Source organism: Strix aluco, chromosome 2, assembly GCF_031877795.1.
Source record: "Strix aluco isolate bStrAlu1 chromosome 2, bStrAlu1.hap1, whole genome shotgun sequence".
Classification (NCBI taxonomy): Eukaryota; Metazoa; Chordata; class Aves; order Strigiformes; family Strigidae; genus Strix; species Strix aluco.
In genome coordinates this window covers 60,880,564-60,897,843 of record NC_133932.1, presented here as the reverse complement: position 1 = coordinate 60,897,843, position 17,280 = coordinate 60,880,564, and positions in this window count along the sequence as shown.

The window sequence follows — 17,280 nt, the reverse complement described above, 5'->3', positions numbered from 1 at the left end:
TATTTCATTACTATTTTGGGGAAGATTTACTTTTCCACAATAAGAACTTACTTTCAAGATTGCGTAGAAGAACCCAAGAAAAATAAGAGGCTCTTTTACATAATAGACAAACCAGTATGATAAATAGTGGACTACATACTTCAAAGAAGCAACAGAAATTTATTTCACATTATTAAATACTATGGAGACAAGTAGTGAAGCTTGCTATATTTGCAGTGTAATAATATTAATTGTTGATATTATAATGATGAAAATTAATGTCTTCTGCCTATTAATAGAATGCAAATTAATGGAAATGTAATAATAAATGGGATAAAAGAATGCCCGTGCTCACTGGTACTTGTGTAAAATGTGACCACAAACAATCCAATGTCAGTCTTGGCTGATCTCTGATAAACAGCTGATGTAGAAACGATGAAGAGGTGGCATCAGTCACAGTTACAGATGTTGTGTTACAGTGAAAAAGGGAGAGAGTGGATCAGAAAAATGATTGTGTAAGCTGAGTGTGAAAGAGTGGCACTAAGTCTCTGCCTCCCAAAGATAACTTTTGATCTAGAAATTGAAAAGTTTCAAGTGTGTTGAGCAGAAAGGGGATGTTGCCCTATGAGCTCTTTCTGCAGGTCTAACAGCTGAGGCATTTCTTAAATATCCTAAGTGAAAGGTACACAGCCAAAAATGGGATTTTCATAAATAAATCTGTTTTTAAGAGAATTTATGTTCTTTTTCTAAACCATTTCAAACTTTATAATGAGAGTTTAACCTTGTGTTTGCTTGAGTGTGCTGTATCGTTCTTTATCCATGCACTTGTATGATAGAACTGCAGCAAGGCAAAGATGAGGAATTAGATTATATTGCCTATTTGGAGGGAAAAGATCCAAAACACAAGAATGTGTGCCAGCAGACCTTGTGGTTCTCACACATTGACACATGTATAAATGCCTAGGGGCTACGGCACATTTCCTGCCAAGCCCAGGGAGCCAGGGGGCTGGTTTTGCCAGGTCCTGGAAAGGCATCTCCTCTGTCAGGTCCAAATCAGTTCTGCTCCTGTAGGACACAGGTGACAGTGAGATGACTAACTGGGCAGGCTCCTCGCCTATCACACCTGTGTAGCAGCTGTTGTTGCTGGACTCTATACTGGCCATAGATTCTCCAAATTAAAAATGGGCTGTGTTACCCCTGCTCCAAAGCAACTGAAGACTTTGACTACCAAAACTGTATTCCAATACATACTGTACAGTGAAAGAGGGACTTCCACCTATGCCCCAGAATTAAAAGACTATTTTACCACCACTAATTTAAAGGAAAATTGCTTCAAACTGCATCCCTTGGAGACAGACTTTAGAGGCCACATATTTACAAGATGACACTAAAGAGAAATTAACATACTTATTTTTCATCTGATGTCTGCTCAGAGAAATTTATAGATTTGGATAATTATTGAAAAGCTTGTATTTCATGTGTAGCTGCACAACTTCATAGCCTTTTTCACACAGAGATGCTACTAACTGTTTTGTTGGTTGCAGACTTTAACTTTCAACTGTGACTAGAGCAATTCTGGTTAAGAAATAAGCATTTTTCTCTCCATTTGATTCCTCTGTGGTTCTGTAAAAAAAAAAAAAAAGACAGCACTTCAAGCTATTTTTAAAGAAAAGATACAAAACTTCTGTGTCTGGAAAAGGCTATGTGGTTCTTATTATCTCATGACCTGTAGCATTCGTTTAAAGAAGAATAATAAACTCTTCACTGTAATATATTGTGGACAGTCTGGTTGTTACCTAAATTCCCCAAGTTGCATTAGACTCTATTTGACTTTGGTTAGGCTTTGGGTCTATTGCATTAGCAAAGAAACAGTTACTTTAGCATTTCCTTTTGCAGCTTTCCATTACAATCCATGTGAAATCCAGATGTATTTATTTTCTTCCAAAGAGTTACCTTGGGATACAAAATCACGGCTAATGAATCTGAATGTTTTGGATCAGATCCCAGTCCAGCTGTCTGGGAAACCCAAATTCCATTACCTCAAAAAACCAAGCCCAAAATACATTAAAAATGCTTTATATGCCAAATAACCATGCTTATTGATCATACCAAAATCTATTGCTTTTGCTTGACAGGAGTTAACACAGTTGAGACAGTGGAATAATAAATTGACTGTATATATAGTCTTTAAATTTTTTCTGTATCTACATTTAAGAAATAAAGAAAAAATAGGCTTTCCTGGACTGAAAATTTTGTAAGTTGACTCTTATCCCTTTATGTCCCAGAAAGTTTTTTCTTCCCACTAAGTTCTAGTTTAGACATCTGAAAACAGATCCTAACAGTGGAAAACTTGACTAAATCCTAGCTGTGTCATGACACTGCCAATGTAGTATTATATTGATTTTAGTTTTACAAAACATAACAATTTAAAACAGAGATGCAGGAGGTAAAGCCAGAGATAAGTCACTTAATACTTTCTGACTGAATTACACAGAGGTGCCAGCAAACTTACTTCCCCTCCATTTTCCTTAGGCAGCACAGATGATCTGCACTTGTCTCCTTTGTGACCATCAGCGGAATTTTTGCTATTGCTGTTTTGATCACGAACAACTCTGTTGCTGATGCTATAGTCCCAAAGACTCTTTTCAAAGAAAAGCTGCTGAAGAGTCAGATGCTTGCAGTTGGCAGAGGCAAAAACTCAGAGCGTGATTAAACTCTAGTACGCTCAGCACATAGAGCTGGCCTGTTCCTCTGCCTCCCTTCTAATATTCTTCTGTTTTCAAACTGTCTAGAGATTGGGTTTTCTAAGTAATATTTTCCAGAGCAGAAACAATAAAGCAACTAAAAAGACATACTGAGCATCTTCTACAGCAGTTCTGGGGTATCTTTTATTACTTGATAGGAAGTGTTTCATGCTGATCATCTCAATATCTTTCAGAACAAAAGCCTTCATTTCTTGAATACCCTATCTACAGTCATTGTGCAACTGTCCACTCAACCAGTCACTTGTTTATCTTCCAGTTCCATTAACCTGTTTCCCACCTTCCTATAGGGAACCATAGGATTTTACTATCTTACTATAAGACATGTTAAAGTCACTGAAGATTTATTATTATTGCTTCTAGTAAGCTAGGAGGACTACAAGTTTGATCTTTATTTTTCTCAGTGATGCTATACTATTTATTGCACCCCTGGGAAAATCAAAAGCCGAAGGACAGATCTCCAGTGAGTGTAAATGGTCATACACCAAGGAAATTAGAGATCCAAATGCCTATTCTACCTACAAGTTCAAAAAAATAACGCAAACCAACAACCTTCTTCTTTATAAATCTTATTTTCAGAACCAATTTACAATATTTTTCCACTTCGGGCATTGTAATAATGATAGTGAAAGCATGTGAATGTCCCAGAAAAAGAAGAGTTTACAGTATTTCACACAGGACTAGAAGCCAAAGGCAAAAATGCAGTGAAACAGGTCTGATTTGGCCAGATAACTTTCCCAGAATTGCCCAACACTACAGTGTTAATTTTTTGATTCACAAAAGTGAAGTTGAACATGGAGACATCAATTTCCAATAAATCCATTTGGGAAGAACAAGGTTTTTAGTTTACTTATTCTATATCCTGAATGCAAGCCTTGATTTTTTTTGACAGGTGACTAACATGAGAGTGAAGGGAGAAGCAAATGGTGAAAAGAAGGAGAGAGAGAGTCTTTCCTGGTTTGAAAATCTTTGAAAGACTTGTTTCATTCCCTGTGTAGAATAAGAAGGATTATTTTTTTAAAAGTTCTTTAATTATACCCAGTTTGACTTCAGTCTGTGTTATTCTAAAATTAGATTACATTATATGCAAGCTTCTGTCCTTCACAATGGAATTCTTTACAAACAAGATTAACATCCAAAACAGAGATGATTATCTGATGATGAAGAAAATTATTTATTTCTGACTCTTTCCTCCTACCTTCTTTAGATTACTTCAGATTCCTCTGTCAAGATCTACATTTTTTTTTTCTGGAGAGCAGAGAACATGAATGCAATATGATGAATGAATGTTATATAAACTTTTGTTGACTGGCTTTTGGATCAGGGACTGTATTTTGTGCTTTTGTCATGCCTAGCAAATTGCTTGGAAAGTTCTTTAGTAAAGAGGAAGAAAGAAAAAATAATATATAAATTAGAAGCAGAAAGTTAATAGCAAGGTTGAAACAGAGCACTAATTTAAGGTTTGTGACCAGTTACCTTTTTTGTGACTAGTCAGTTGACCTGAATTAGACTCATTAATATGAAAGATTCTGGATTTGTGACTCAGTTATTGCCAAAAAAAGGGAATTTTTATTATACAATGTTATTTATGTATCCTAAAGCTTAGTTTAATTTACAGTGGCTGTTTGCAGATAGATTTTTCCTAGAAGCAGTGTATGGATTATTTCCAGAGCTAATTGGTATTAAAGGACTTTGCAACATTGTGGCTTTTGACTGTCCAATTAGTTTCATTTTCTTACCAGTAATTGGCATAGTGTATTAATTTTCATTTCTTTTCACTATTTCTTTTTAAAGATGTGAATGTATACTTCATCTGGGATGAGAAGGATATGTGGCACTAATGAAAAATATATAGTCTACAGTACATTTTTGTAATGTATGTGTTAAACTTTTGCAAGACAAGTAGCTCCTACTGTTGAAATAACTGGAAAAGAATGTGCAACTAGTTGAGGCTTTTAAGGTGAAGGTTAGAAGAAAAAAGTTCACACCTTTTATTCGAAATACACCTCTAAGTGCTTGTTGATATGAGCAAATTTTAAAGCTTTCAACGCTATAATTTCCTTCAAGACGAATTCCTTAAAGGCAGAGGAACATGAGAGGTGGCTATGTTGTAAGTTCTCAGGAGTGAAAAAGCTTAATACGGGTTGCTTCACCTCCAGCTTTCAACCATCTGCTCCCATGCCTGTGAGCTACATGTCAGTTTGCCTATGAGCAGCAGAGTGCACAAGGGCATGGATCTTATTTAGCGGAATTTTATGGGGCATTTCTGATAAGAGAAATAAAGGAATGTCTAAGGTAGACAAATGAAGAAACTGTTGGGACTGCAGTCTGAATGCAGAAACACCTTCAGCTGCCTTATTCAGCTTCTGGGCCTTTCTCTGGAAAGGTATCACAGAAAGTGAGCTGTCTTTGGCAGACATGAAGAGGAATAGATAGAGCATAAGATGAGTTCATTTGTAATGTGCTACTGCTTTTCTGCTCAGTCTCTAAATACTGTTGTTTAGAATAAAGCGGCTCTATTGAATTTCAGCATAAGACAGCCCTGTGGTAACTGGATGGAAATTTGTCAAGACTTTATTTTTAATTCTTAGAAGTCTAGGGTCGGGGAGAGAATGTCAGTAAATTCTCTAAGAAGTTTAATTATTCTGGTCCTGAGTCCTGTGCCTGACCCTTGCAAGAAACCCTGGAGCTCTGAGTTCCCTAACAGCTGGAGGAGAAACATGGCATTTGTTGTCTGGCAGAAGACCCTTGCTGGTTTTTCATTAGAAGGCTCTAGGGTTTCAAAGCAAACACTTTCATTTGTATGGGTCATATGTAGAGAACGGGCTTATTGCCTGACACTTAGAAATAGTCTTGCAGTAGCAGCAGTGGGAAAATTTTTTTTGTTAAAGTTACAGATAAGAAAAACATAAATTTTATGAACTAAAAAGAATAAACTGTAAAATTTAATTTTAACCAAGAGTACTGACACCAGAGAACTTGAAAACAAACTCTGCCTTTTTCACAAATTGAAATAGTACTCCTTAAGGTAGGCTTTTCCAGCTGTCAGTGGCTCTCAAATGCTACTGCTCATCAGCATTCTTTCATGGAGGAGATACAGTCAGTTTAATGGTAAGTTTGCTTTCGTTCAGAATGCTTCAAGGTGGGGAAGTAGAAAGAGAAGACTAGAGATCTGTCACTACCTATTTCACCACATTTCAACAATCATATTTTGGAAGAGTTAATCTGATTTTTTTTTTTTTGTCATTATTATTTAGGTGAGTGAAAGACGACTTATTCCTAGTATTGGACAGGTTTTCACCTGAGGCACGTGTTACATTTTCTTTTCCAAAGCTCACTTTCCAAAGCTTTACTGTTAGACTAATATAGAAGTAACATCTCTCAAAGTAGAGAGAGAGGGTTTTCTTTGGCTGAGGTAGCAATGAAAACACCCACATCCTTTTCTTCTTAATTTTGGGTACACTCTCACCTCTCTTTCCTTACATTTGGAGATCTCTGCCCAGGGAGGATCCACTGACAGTTTTTTTCATAAAGAATCACTGATGATTGAGTTGTAACAAAACTAACGCTGTAATGAATAACTTTATGCTCAATCTGACACCACAATAAAAAGGCCTTTTGGCTTTGCTGGATGCCAAAAGCTGTACATTAGTGAAACCCTGATTTAGATCTGCTTGGATGAGCTAAAAAACGTTACATTTTATTTACCACTTAAACTGCTAAGAACTGAATGGAGAAATTAATAAAACATACATCTGGGGGAAGCAGAACAGACTCTCGTCTTTTCCTTAGGGAAAAACTGGTTTTCTTTACAGGTGCAGGAGGTTCAAGATCATAGGCTTCTAATCGCTTTTCCATTAGAGTACATGGTGGTCTGGTTTGCAAATAAAGGACTAAGGAGAAATTGCTACTTTCTTCTTTATTATCTGCGTACTAGCATAATCAATCATGGGAAACACAGGAACTCAGTGACACATTCTGTTTCCCAAAGCATTTCTTTCTGATATGAAACAATTAAACACAAAATACTTTGTATGGAAGACATGAACAGCTCTGACTGGGTGGAGCACACGAGTGGAACACCTTCATCCCTACCTCTGAAATATTGACTGTAGACATCTCAAGTTCCAGAACTTATCAACTGCATTTTCCAACCATTTGCTTTTGAATGTCCCTTGATTTTTAGATCTCAACAGTATTTACAGGGATGGTCCTTTTTCCACTTCAGCACTCGACGCTGCCTACGTCTCAGCAGTTTCTGCCATGTTTATTCTGTAAGGGCACGTGGGAGGCAAGAGCCCCTGCTTCAGTAAAGTGATCTGATCAAGGGCCTTTTCAGTGAAAAAGGGGATAACAAGTAGAGGGGGAAGTCATGAGATCATACAAAGACACAAACCTGTGTGACAAAGATAATGCAGATGGTGGGAAAAACAAACCTCTTCGGTCACACCGACTGATAGGCCATCAAGAATTTGCGGGCTCTGCCACTGATAAGGATGCAAAGCTGGGCATCCCAGATATTTGGGGTGAGTGGGGTGTCAGTGGGACTATGCAAAACTTACAAGGAGTGTGTAGGAGATGGGGAGGAGCAAAGGGGTAGGAGGTGGACAGTGCTGTATTTAAGAGGGTCTGGTTGTATGCAGACCATGGCCAGTCAGCAGGCTTGTCTGACCCATACCTGTGACTCATGGCCCCAGCCTGGCCTGTCTTCTCCTTAAATCCTGTGCTAGCTCCCCCTGCACCACTTCACTCACTGTTCCATGAGGGTGTTAGTGCTGTAGGAATGAAGTGCCGACTGCTGAGGGGGTGTGAGTGGATTTGGGGCCAGGCATTGGAGTCAGGTGGGGGTGCAGGTGCCCTGTGCTGGTGGTGTCAGCAGCTGGAACCTGTGGGGTCTCAGGGACACCAACTGGAGCAGGTGGGGGACTCGACTGCAGCCCCTGTGGAGGAACAGCATGCATCCCAAAAGCCAGCTATGGAGGGACCAGATGAATGAAGTGAGTGATGGTCTCCATGCTGGTGGCAGGAGTGGGGCTGCGGTCACAGACCATTTACCTGGTGCTGGCTGCTGGGGAGTGAGTGTCTGTATCTCCCCCAAACGGGGTGTGCGTGGGGTGTGTGTGTGTCAATTGCAGCAAGACCCACTGGTGAGCAAGAGGCTTTGGGTCTGGGCAGGGGCACCAGGGGGGCAGAGGAGCAGTGCTGGTATTCTAGGGATCTGTGAAATGTGCTTGTGACTCCGGAAGGAGTCTGTGTGTCTGTGTCCGTGTCTCTGGGATACATGCTCAGCTTCACTACTGGTTGAACCTGCAAAGGGGAAGGTGGGAGTTTTGTCCCTCAGCCTGGGCAGGGACCCCAGGAACCCAGGCAGGAAGGGGCTCCCAGGCTCTGGTGCTGCAAAAGGCAGCAGCCACTTATAACTTATTGCAACAATTTTTTGGTATACAGAAGAAGAATGCAATTTTTAAAGTATTTTTCCTTCTGCTTTCTAAGTATCCTTGGACTGACACTGTGTAAAAAATTAGGTCAAAAAGGAACTTGTTTGGGGAAGTTATAAGCCAGAAAGCAGAGAGGAGCTGTTGGGATTCAACTTCAGTACAGATAACTACCATTCAACTTGCAGAACTGTACACAAATAAACATATTAAACAAGTAATATGAATATAAACAAATAATTTTACTATTATTATTACTTGCCTTTGTCAGCCAAGTGTGGTCCCTTCATGTTTGACCTAAGCAGACCCACCATGACAGCAGGATTCCAGTGTCCCATAATGGGGTTTTGGAGATATCAAAAAAAAAAAAAGCTTTCTGAGTCTTTGAAGATGAAACAATGTCTGGTTTTCAAACCTTTTTCCTATTGACTTTGTGGTGTGAGAGCACAACGAAAAGCAGAAGGTTTTGCAACAAACTGAGGAAGCACTTGAGCAGTTTGCAAGGAGTGAGAAAGTTAGGATTTATGGTGACCATGCCTGTTGTTATCCCAGTCACTCAGGAAGAGCTGAACAACAGGCACAGCCCTTGGAAAAATAAGTTACTTTTCATGTACGGCAGTCTCAGTAACATCCCAGCTTTACAGCTAATGAAGGATGACCTTAATTCAGAATTGAAAGGCAATTTCACATACAACCCAGCTATGGAATACTTCTATTTATGAACAAAATTAAAGGAGCTAGGTGGGATAGCTTGCCTTTTAAACTATATTAGGGACAAAGGCTTGATATTCTGGAGCCTAAAGTATGCGTGTGTGTGCTGGGAAGCAAGATTCAAAATTTTGCTTATCTGACCTGTTTTCCAGTCCAGTGTCACTATATAATTACAGTAAAATACTATTTAGGACAGAGTCAGTGCTGAAGTGCCCACTGTATTAATTCACTTTGCATGCCTGGGGACTGAGTTAAAGATATTTGAATTACGGAAATCAGATTTTCCAACTGTTGTCATGGTTGATACTGTGAGGACTGCCACTCAAAATCTTGGTGTGGATGACAGAAAAGACATTTCTTTCCACTTTGGAACAAAAAATCTTACAGAAACTCATTCAGCTTTTGATATCCTTGGCACTAAGCTTGTTTACAAGTGATCTGGGTTTTTGTTAGAAAAGGATAGCTTAGGACCCATTTTAAAATACTCAGGGACTAATGCCATGAGGTTTTGAAATCAGTGAGAGTGGAGAATGCTTGGCATCCTGCAGCTATGCAGTGCCTCAAAAATTATTTAAGGTACAGTGTTTTCTTTGTTATATTCTACATGTAAAGCATTAATTTTCACTAGAGTCCTTTTCTAAGGAAATGAATTATGGCATGGGCTGATGTTTAAAAAAATACAAAAGGTATCCAGGTTTTGGGTTGTCTTTGTCTTTAAATGCTTGTTTATTTCTGAATACTATGAATAGAGCAATGCATTTTTACCCCAAAACCCTATTAAAAGAAAAACAAAAAAGCCAAGTTTCATGCTTTTAAAAAGTTTGTCTGAAACTTCAAAATTCTTGAAAGCCAGCCCACCTCCCCATCAATCTTCGTGAGCTGCTCCTTCTTTGTGAGAAATGTGATCACTGTTTGTATTCATTTGTATTTAAACAAAGCACTTCCAGGGGGAAAAATTACACTGTGGAGAGAATTTTATTTACATGGGAAACAGATCTGTCTAACAGCCATAGCTTAATGACTGGCAAAGAGCCCTTCAAAGATTTGTATTCTATAAAATCAAACTGCACTGCTTTCCAGAAAAAAAATATTTTCTTCCTCGAGTGACCTGCGATTTGTACAAATTAGTGTCAAGGATGGATTTCGGCACTGAGATGACAGATTTGGAACACATAGTGCAGATTACATGTCAAATAAAATTATGTGGACATTCTTCACTCTCACAGCAGTCGTTCACAAAACTCAGGAACATCAATAGTTTTATAGCCTGAAGAGTGTGAAAATGTTTTGATGAACAGTGTCATGCTATGTCACTCATCCTTAATAATACTGTTTCACATTTGTGCCACAAACAAAACCAGCTTGGGGCAAAATGAAATGTTACACTGAGTGTTGCTGGCCTTCCATGTAGAAGGGCAAAGAGAAGCTGTCAGACCCTCTCTCTGGCTTAATTTGAAAAGTAGTCAATGTAAATTAAAGATTATTAAAGATCCCCCACAGAATGGGACATGTGCTTAAAAACCCTGCTCCTCCCACAGTGAAAATAATTTCTCATCCTTAGTCTAGTGGTTTGCTGTTTTAAATTTGGAGGACAGCTGTGATTTTCTGAGTATCCCTGAAAAAGGAAATGAGGTCAGTAGCAATGCAACATGTTACACTGTTCTTTTATAAGATGTACACATCCGCTTTTATCTATTTTGTTCATAGAATCATAGAATCATTCAGGTTGGTGTGCTGGGTCTGTGTGGTGGGGATTTTGGTAGTGTGGGAGGGGACTACTGCAGTGGCCCCCTGTGAGAAGCTTCTCAAAGCTCCCCTGGCTCCAAGTGGGACCCGCCTCTGGCCAAGGCCGGGCCAATTAGCGATGGTGGCTGCGCCTCTGTGATACTGTATGTAAGAAGGGAAACCTGGGAGAAGGAGCAGGAGTTGTGAGGAGGAATTATGAGAAGGACACCTGTGCGAACACTGAGGTCAGTGGAAGGAAAAAAGAGAAAGGAGGGGAGGTGCACCGGTGCAGAGAGCTCCCCTGTATCCTGTGGTGAGAGGGCAGGGCTGTCCCCTCCCTGCCACCCATGGAGGTCACTGGTGGAGCAGATATCTGCCTGCAGTCCCTGGAGGGACCCCATGCTGGAGCAGGCAGCTGTGGCCAAAGAAGGCTGGGACTCTGTGGGAAGAAGAACCCCCCGTTGTTATAGCTGTTGTTATAGCACTGGGAGAACCGCAACACACAGGTGTGACCCAGGCCAGATCAGCACGGGAATGACTGCATCCTGTGGGAAAGACTCATGCCAGAGAAAGTTCGTGGAGGACTGTCTCCCATGAGAGGGACACCATGTTGAAGCAGGAGAGAATGCGAGGAGTCCTCCTCCTGAGAAGGAAGGATCAACTGACTGACTGTAAGCCTTATTCCTTGCACCACTGGGGGGAGGAGGTAGAGAAATTGGGAGCAACGCTTAGCTTGGGAAGAAGGGAGGGGTAGGGGGAAAGTGTTTTTAAGATGTAGTAGTGCTTCTCACTGTCCTACTCTGTCTGTTAAGTGTTGTTAGTGTTTGAATTAAAATGATGTTCTTTTTCTTCCCCTAACAAGTCTGTCTTTTGCCCATGACCATAATGGGTGAATCACCCCTTCCTGTCCTTATCTTGATTCCCAAACCTCTTGCATTATATTCTCCTTCCCATTCCTGAGGGCAAAGGGGTGAGTGAGTGGCTGCATGTTGCTCAGTTTTCCTCTGGACTCAAACCGTGACAGCTGGAAAGGACCCTTAAGATCACTGACTCCAACCATTAACCTAACACTACCAAGTCCACCACTAAACGACGTCCCCAAGCCCCACATAAATCAGTACACACTTAAGGCTGAAACACAGTGCTTCCCAGGTTGAGTGGCTTTCTTCCACCTCCCAGCTTCACAAGCAACCTCTTTTCCTCCCCAATCCCGAGGTCACTCCTGTCACTCCTCAGGCTCTGCAGCAGTCACCTGGCCACATTGCTGCCTCAGGTCCCACTTTTCATGTCAGCAGCCTCAGGCTGGTGAGGTCAGTAGCACCTTAGATGAGAACCAGTGGTGCAGGGCTTACCTTCAGTGAGGCTTTTTCTTTCATTTAAAGGGCATCTTCCCCTTCTCTAAATAGGGGAATATAAACCCTAAGATTTCATATTCTAATTTAGTGATAAGAAATCACAGTTAAGTTACAAAACAATCACTGCTGTTTTATGCATATAACAATGTGAGCTGCTACCCTCAATGGGGTGAGTTTGGGGAACTGGAGAGATTCTTGTGGAACCCAGGTCTTCCCTTCCTTTCTTCTAGAACTGGAACTGGTCTTTTGTTACCAGTCATTCCACTGTCACAGAAGCACAATATGAATACCCTTGGGGTATCTTTACATTTCTTTGCTGCAACATTATTAAAGAACTCCTCAACCAGCAGCTAATTATTTTTAGAATGTAAAATTATTAGTTTGTTAAGCTTAAAAAGGACTTTTTCCTCATGTGTCTTTTTTGTTCTTGTAATGCTGAGAGACAGACCTCCTGGACTGTGAGGGACCATACTCCTCCAAAGTCTTGCATTTGCTAACCAGGGAGTTCATTTTCCTAAGAGAAAATACATGAAACCATGGTTGATTCTTGCTGCTTGTTGCAAAGACTTGTGGATAAATTAAGAAGTTGAACAAAACAACATGGATCCAGTACACAAAAGTACGTAAATGACATGAGACTATATTGTACATGCAAGATAGTTAGGCATTGTTAAAACATTGAAGTTGACAATCTGGTGTGCATTCACAAGGACTTCTTATTTGTCTAACATATCAGTGGCTTCTGCAAACAGTTAGGAGGTCAGCTTCAGCCTAGAGCTGAGGGTTCACAGTCATTGCTGCCTGAGAGCCGTATGGCATTATTTTGGTGAAATCACAGCCACCTTGCCACGTACTCAGCTTCAGCAACATCAGAGGTGTCTTTTTCCACATATGCCTGGAATTGCAGATAGCAGGTATGATGCCACCATTTCAAGAGTCCTACTTTTGAGACTAAAGTAATATTTAAAATGTGCATTTGTTTTCCAATTCATAAACAATTTTTGAAAACTTGGAAATATTACTGAAAATCAATATTTATTATGATTAATCAAGGGGTGTCAGGAGGTATGACAATATATTTATAATTCTTCTCAGTACAGCTCACTATCCTTCTTTACTTACCACCCTGCCCAATTTTAAAATGTCATTTAATCCTATATCCTAATTTGTAGGTGGAGGGGTAGTAAAGCAATCATGCTGCATTGTTATCTCATAAAACAATTTTATCTGCATAAGATTGCTCTTGGATCACCGCTAGACTTTACAACAAACATGAAGGTGGACAGATGAAAAACATGCCCTAATAAAAATTGACTTACACAAGAGTATTATTCACCAGTGACAAAATCTATTTATTTTTTTATGTAAAAAGCAAGCTGTTATGGAAAGGGCAAAAATTATATGTTAGAGGTTTCGAGCATGAGTGAAAGATTTATTTCTACCTCTAGACTGCATTTATTTTAAGGAAACATACTTCATTTTATGCATTATCTGTTAACTCCTCACATACCGAGAATGAAGTATTTATGTACATAGTTTGTATAAGCAGGCAAGCACTCACAAACAGGCTGGCCTTCTGCTATACTAGACTTTTCAGATATGATCGTCTTTGAAGAGCCTAAGCCCTACCGTACACATAGAAAATACAGACCATTTGGTTGGAATATCACACATAGCCTATCTGACTCTTTACTATTCCTCTTAGGCCAAATGTTCCTCCATGGCAGTGACTCCAAAAAAGATACAGCAGTTACAGTAGTTACAGATTAGCCTGCCCTGTCAGGAAGAACACATCTGATGGTCTCATTTTCTTGCTCTGTTTTGAGACCTCTAAGAGTGTACATGTCATGTGGGCTGGAGATTTCTCTGGCAGCCAAGTGGATTTGCCTTTTCTTAGGTTTGTTTATTTTGGACAGGGAGGAGAATGAGTAGGACTATAAATCAGTCCCTTCCCACCCAGCTCATTTTGTTTGTTCTTGGCCCCATCTGGGCCCCATTAGTTGCAGAGCACCAGGGTTGCAATCAGCAAAACATGGGGTACTGCTGAGCTCCTTACTGCTCAGCCTCAGAACAAATGCTGTCGGGGGAAATTAGGTCATAAAATAATTTCCTGAACCTGTATTGTATAAGAAACTGGAAACAAGTGTATGTTTCAAAATAGAGTTCTGTTATGATGAGTTTCACTTCTTTTTTTTTCCATCTCTTTGGTAAAATAGTGTTGAATTAATTATATTTTAAATCTCATAATTGATATCAGTACTGTATTATAGCAGTGTTTTGTAATTGGTTTTGAAAAGCCTTGTTGTTGTCCGCAGTCATATTAATGATCTAATCATATATTGTTGGCGTCTTAGCCATATGTGTATTGTATACTTGGATTTGTAATCAGATGCATTAGCCAAGACTACAAAAATCTTATTCAACTTAAATATTTGAGTAGAATACAAAAAGGAGTGCAGAATAGTTAATACAAATATTCACGTATAGTGTTTCATCTAACTGAATGGCAAACTATAATATTGTTCTTATTTGAATCTAATCAACTGAACTGGGTATTAAAAGCCTGGGGTCAGTCAGGATTTTGAGGAATGACATTGTTTTACAAAATGCACGTAGTCACTGTAAATTGCATCTGCATGAAAAACAGTTTAAACTGTTGTGCGATATCAGACCTTGTAAGTGTGCCTGCAGTTCTTTTGACATGCCTTTGAGCAAGAGCAGTTGATCTTGCTGAAATCAATTAAAAGTCAGCTGGAAAGAAATCTTAGAGGTCACCTAGTCCAACCTACCACAACTCTAGCACTAGCACTACATGAGGTCAGCCATAGTTTTGTCTAATCAAATCTTGAAAATCACCAGCGTTGGAGATTCCTCAATGTCTTCGGATATCCTCTTCCAGTGCTGCATATTTCATTGATGTGAATGAAAATTTTTATCCTAATATTTGACTTGAACCCCCCAAACCTTCTAAATCATTGTTGCAGACAGGGCTCAGATGCAAAAATCTGAAACAGAAATCAAGTCTTCTGCTTTTCAGTGTACTGGGACTGTGCTGGTATTTTATGGCAGGTACATGCATTTTATGTTGTTTCATTTATTTGTGATGTATCATAGTTTGTTTTGCTTGTTTTTCTAAAACATTATAAATAAGAATATTACGATGCAAAAGTCTTGCATTTTGTCCTAGAGGAACTGAAAATATTTTGTTTATGAATCATACATAAACCTTCATGACTCCAACTCATGTGAGATGCTCAGGTGAACAAAAATCAGAGTTTGAACTCAAATTAGATAACACAACTCAATAACACAACTCTTCTGTCAGTACAACATATCAGAAATATGGATGATGATTGTCAAGTTGTACTGAAATAAAACAGAATAGAATCATGGAATCATTTAGGTTGGAAAAGACCTTTAAGATCATTGACTCCTACAATTAACCTAACACTGCCAAGTCCATCACTAAACCACGTCCCTAAGTGCCACATCCACAGATCTTTTAAACACCCCCAGGGATGGCGACTCAACCACTTCCCTGGACAGCCTGTTCCAGCGCTTGACAACCCTTTTGGTGAAGAAATGTTTCCTAATATCCAATCTAAACCTCTCCTGGTGCAACTTGAGGCCACTCCTCTCGTCCTTTCGCTTATTACTTGGGAAAATAGAATGACACCAACTTTGCTGCAACCTCCTTTCAGGTAGTTGTAGAGAGCAACAAGGTCTCCCCTCAGCCTCCTTTTCTCCAGGCTAAACAACCCCAGTTCCCTCAGCCGCTCCTCATGAGACTTGCTCTCTACACCTTTCACCAGCTTTGCTGCTCTTCTTTGGACACGCTCCAGCACGTCAATGTCCTTCTTGTGGTGAGTGGCCCAAAACTGAACTCAGTATTTGAGGTGCGACCTCACCAATGTCAAGTACAGAGGGACAATCCCTTCCCTAGTCCTGCTGGCCACACTATTTCTGACACAAGCCAGGATGCTGTTGGCCTTCGTGGCCACCTGGGCACACTGCCAGCAGCCAGCTGCCAACCAATATCCCCCAGGTCCTTTTCCACCAGGCAGCTTTCCAGCTACTCTTCCCCAAGCCTGTAATGCTACATGGCGTTGTTGTGACCCAAGGGCAGGACTCAGCACTGAGCCTTGTTGAACCTCATACAATTGGCCTCGGCCCATTGATCCAGCCTGTTTGGATCCCTCTGTAGAGCCTTTCTTCCCTCAAGCAGATCAATGCTCCTGCCCAACTTGGTGTCATCTGCAAACTTAACTGAGGGTGCACTTGATCTCCTTGTCCAGTTCCTTGAGAAAGACATTAAACAGAACTGGCCCCAGTACTGAGCCCTGGGGAACACCACTTGTGACCAGCCACCAACTGGATTTAACTCCATTCATCACAACTCTTTTGGCCTCGCAATCCAACCATTTTTTTTACCCAACAAAGAGTATACCTGTACAAGCCATGTCAGTATAAATACAGAAAAAATGTAAAAATACAAATTTAGAATTGTTGTCACAGGAATATCAAATAGTTCAGTGATTTAGCCAAAAACTTTAGTATTCTCTAGCTTTTCAATAAATGTGCATTTTTCCAAGGAAAATGGAAGCACTTCATTTAGCATATTAGTCAAAATCCTAGCAAATACTTGGGTTAAAAAAAATATTAATTAAAAAATTTCAGACACCTCAAAGAATTCAGTATGATTTACTACAATAAAATGGGGAATAATACAGCTAGAAATAAGACATTCTTTAAAGATAACAAAATTTGTTTCTTCATCTATTTGCTGATTTGTGTAGTGATCACTGCAGAGTTTGAAAGCTTGTGCAATGAATGATGTTTTGACTATTGTGTTGTAATAAATCAATAGCCTACTTTAAAATGCAAATTAAAGACTAATATTCAGTTTTCTTTTCTATCAGGGCAGTCTTTAGCAACCTTTAAAAAAATGAGATAAACATATTTTAAGAAAATCATTGGGAGTAAATGTTACAAATCAAAAACTTTCATACCAGACTTACATTACCAGCTAAAGCTATAGGATAAATTAAATAGTTTAAAACTCCCTCCCATATCTACCTTTTCAACAGAAAAACTATAAGTCCCACCCCTCCTGCACCCGCCATGCTTTCAGATGTAAATCTGGTAATTAGAAAAACATATTTATTGAATTTGAAGTGCTTTCTGTCCATTTCCTTATTATTCCAGATGGCTATCATCATTTTATGGAAAAACAATGGCAGTTGTCATGTCAGTAGTGGAATACCTATAATTATGATGGATATTCTGTCCATAAAAATCTCTCAACTCTGAATA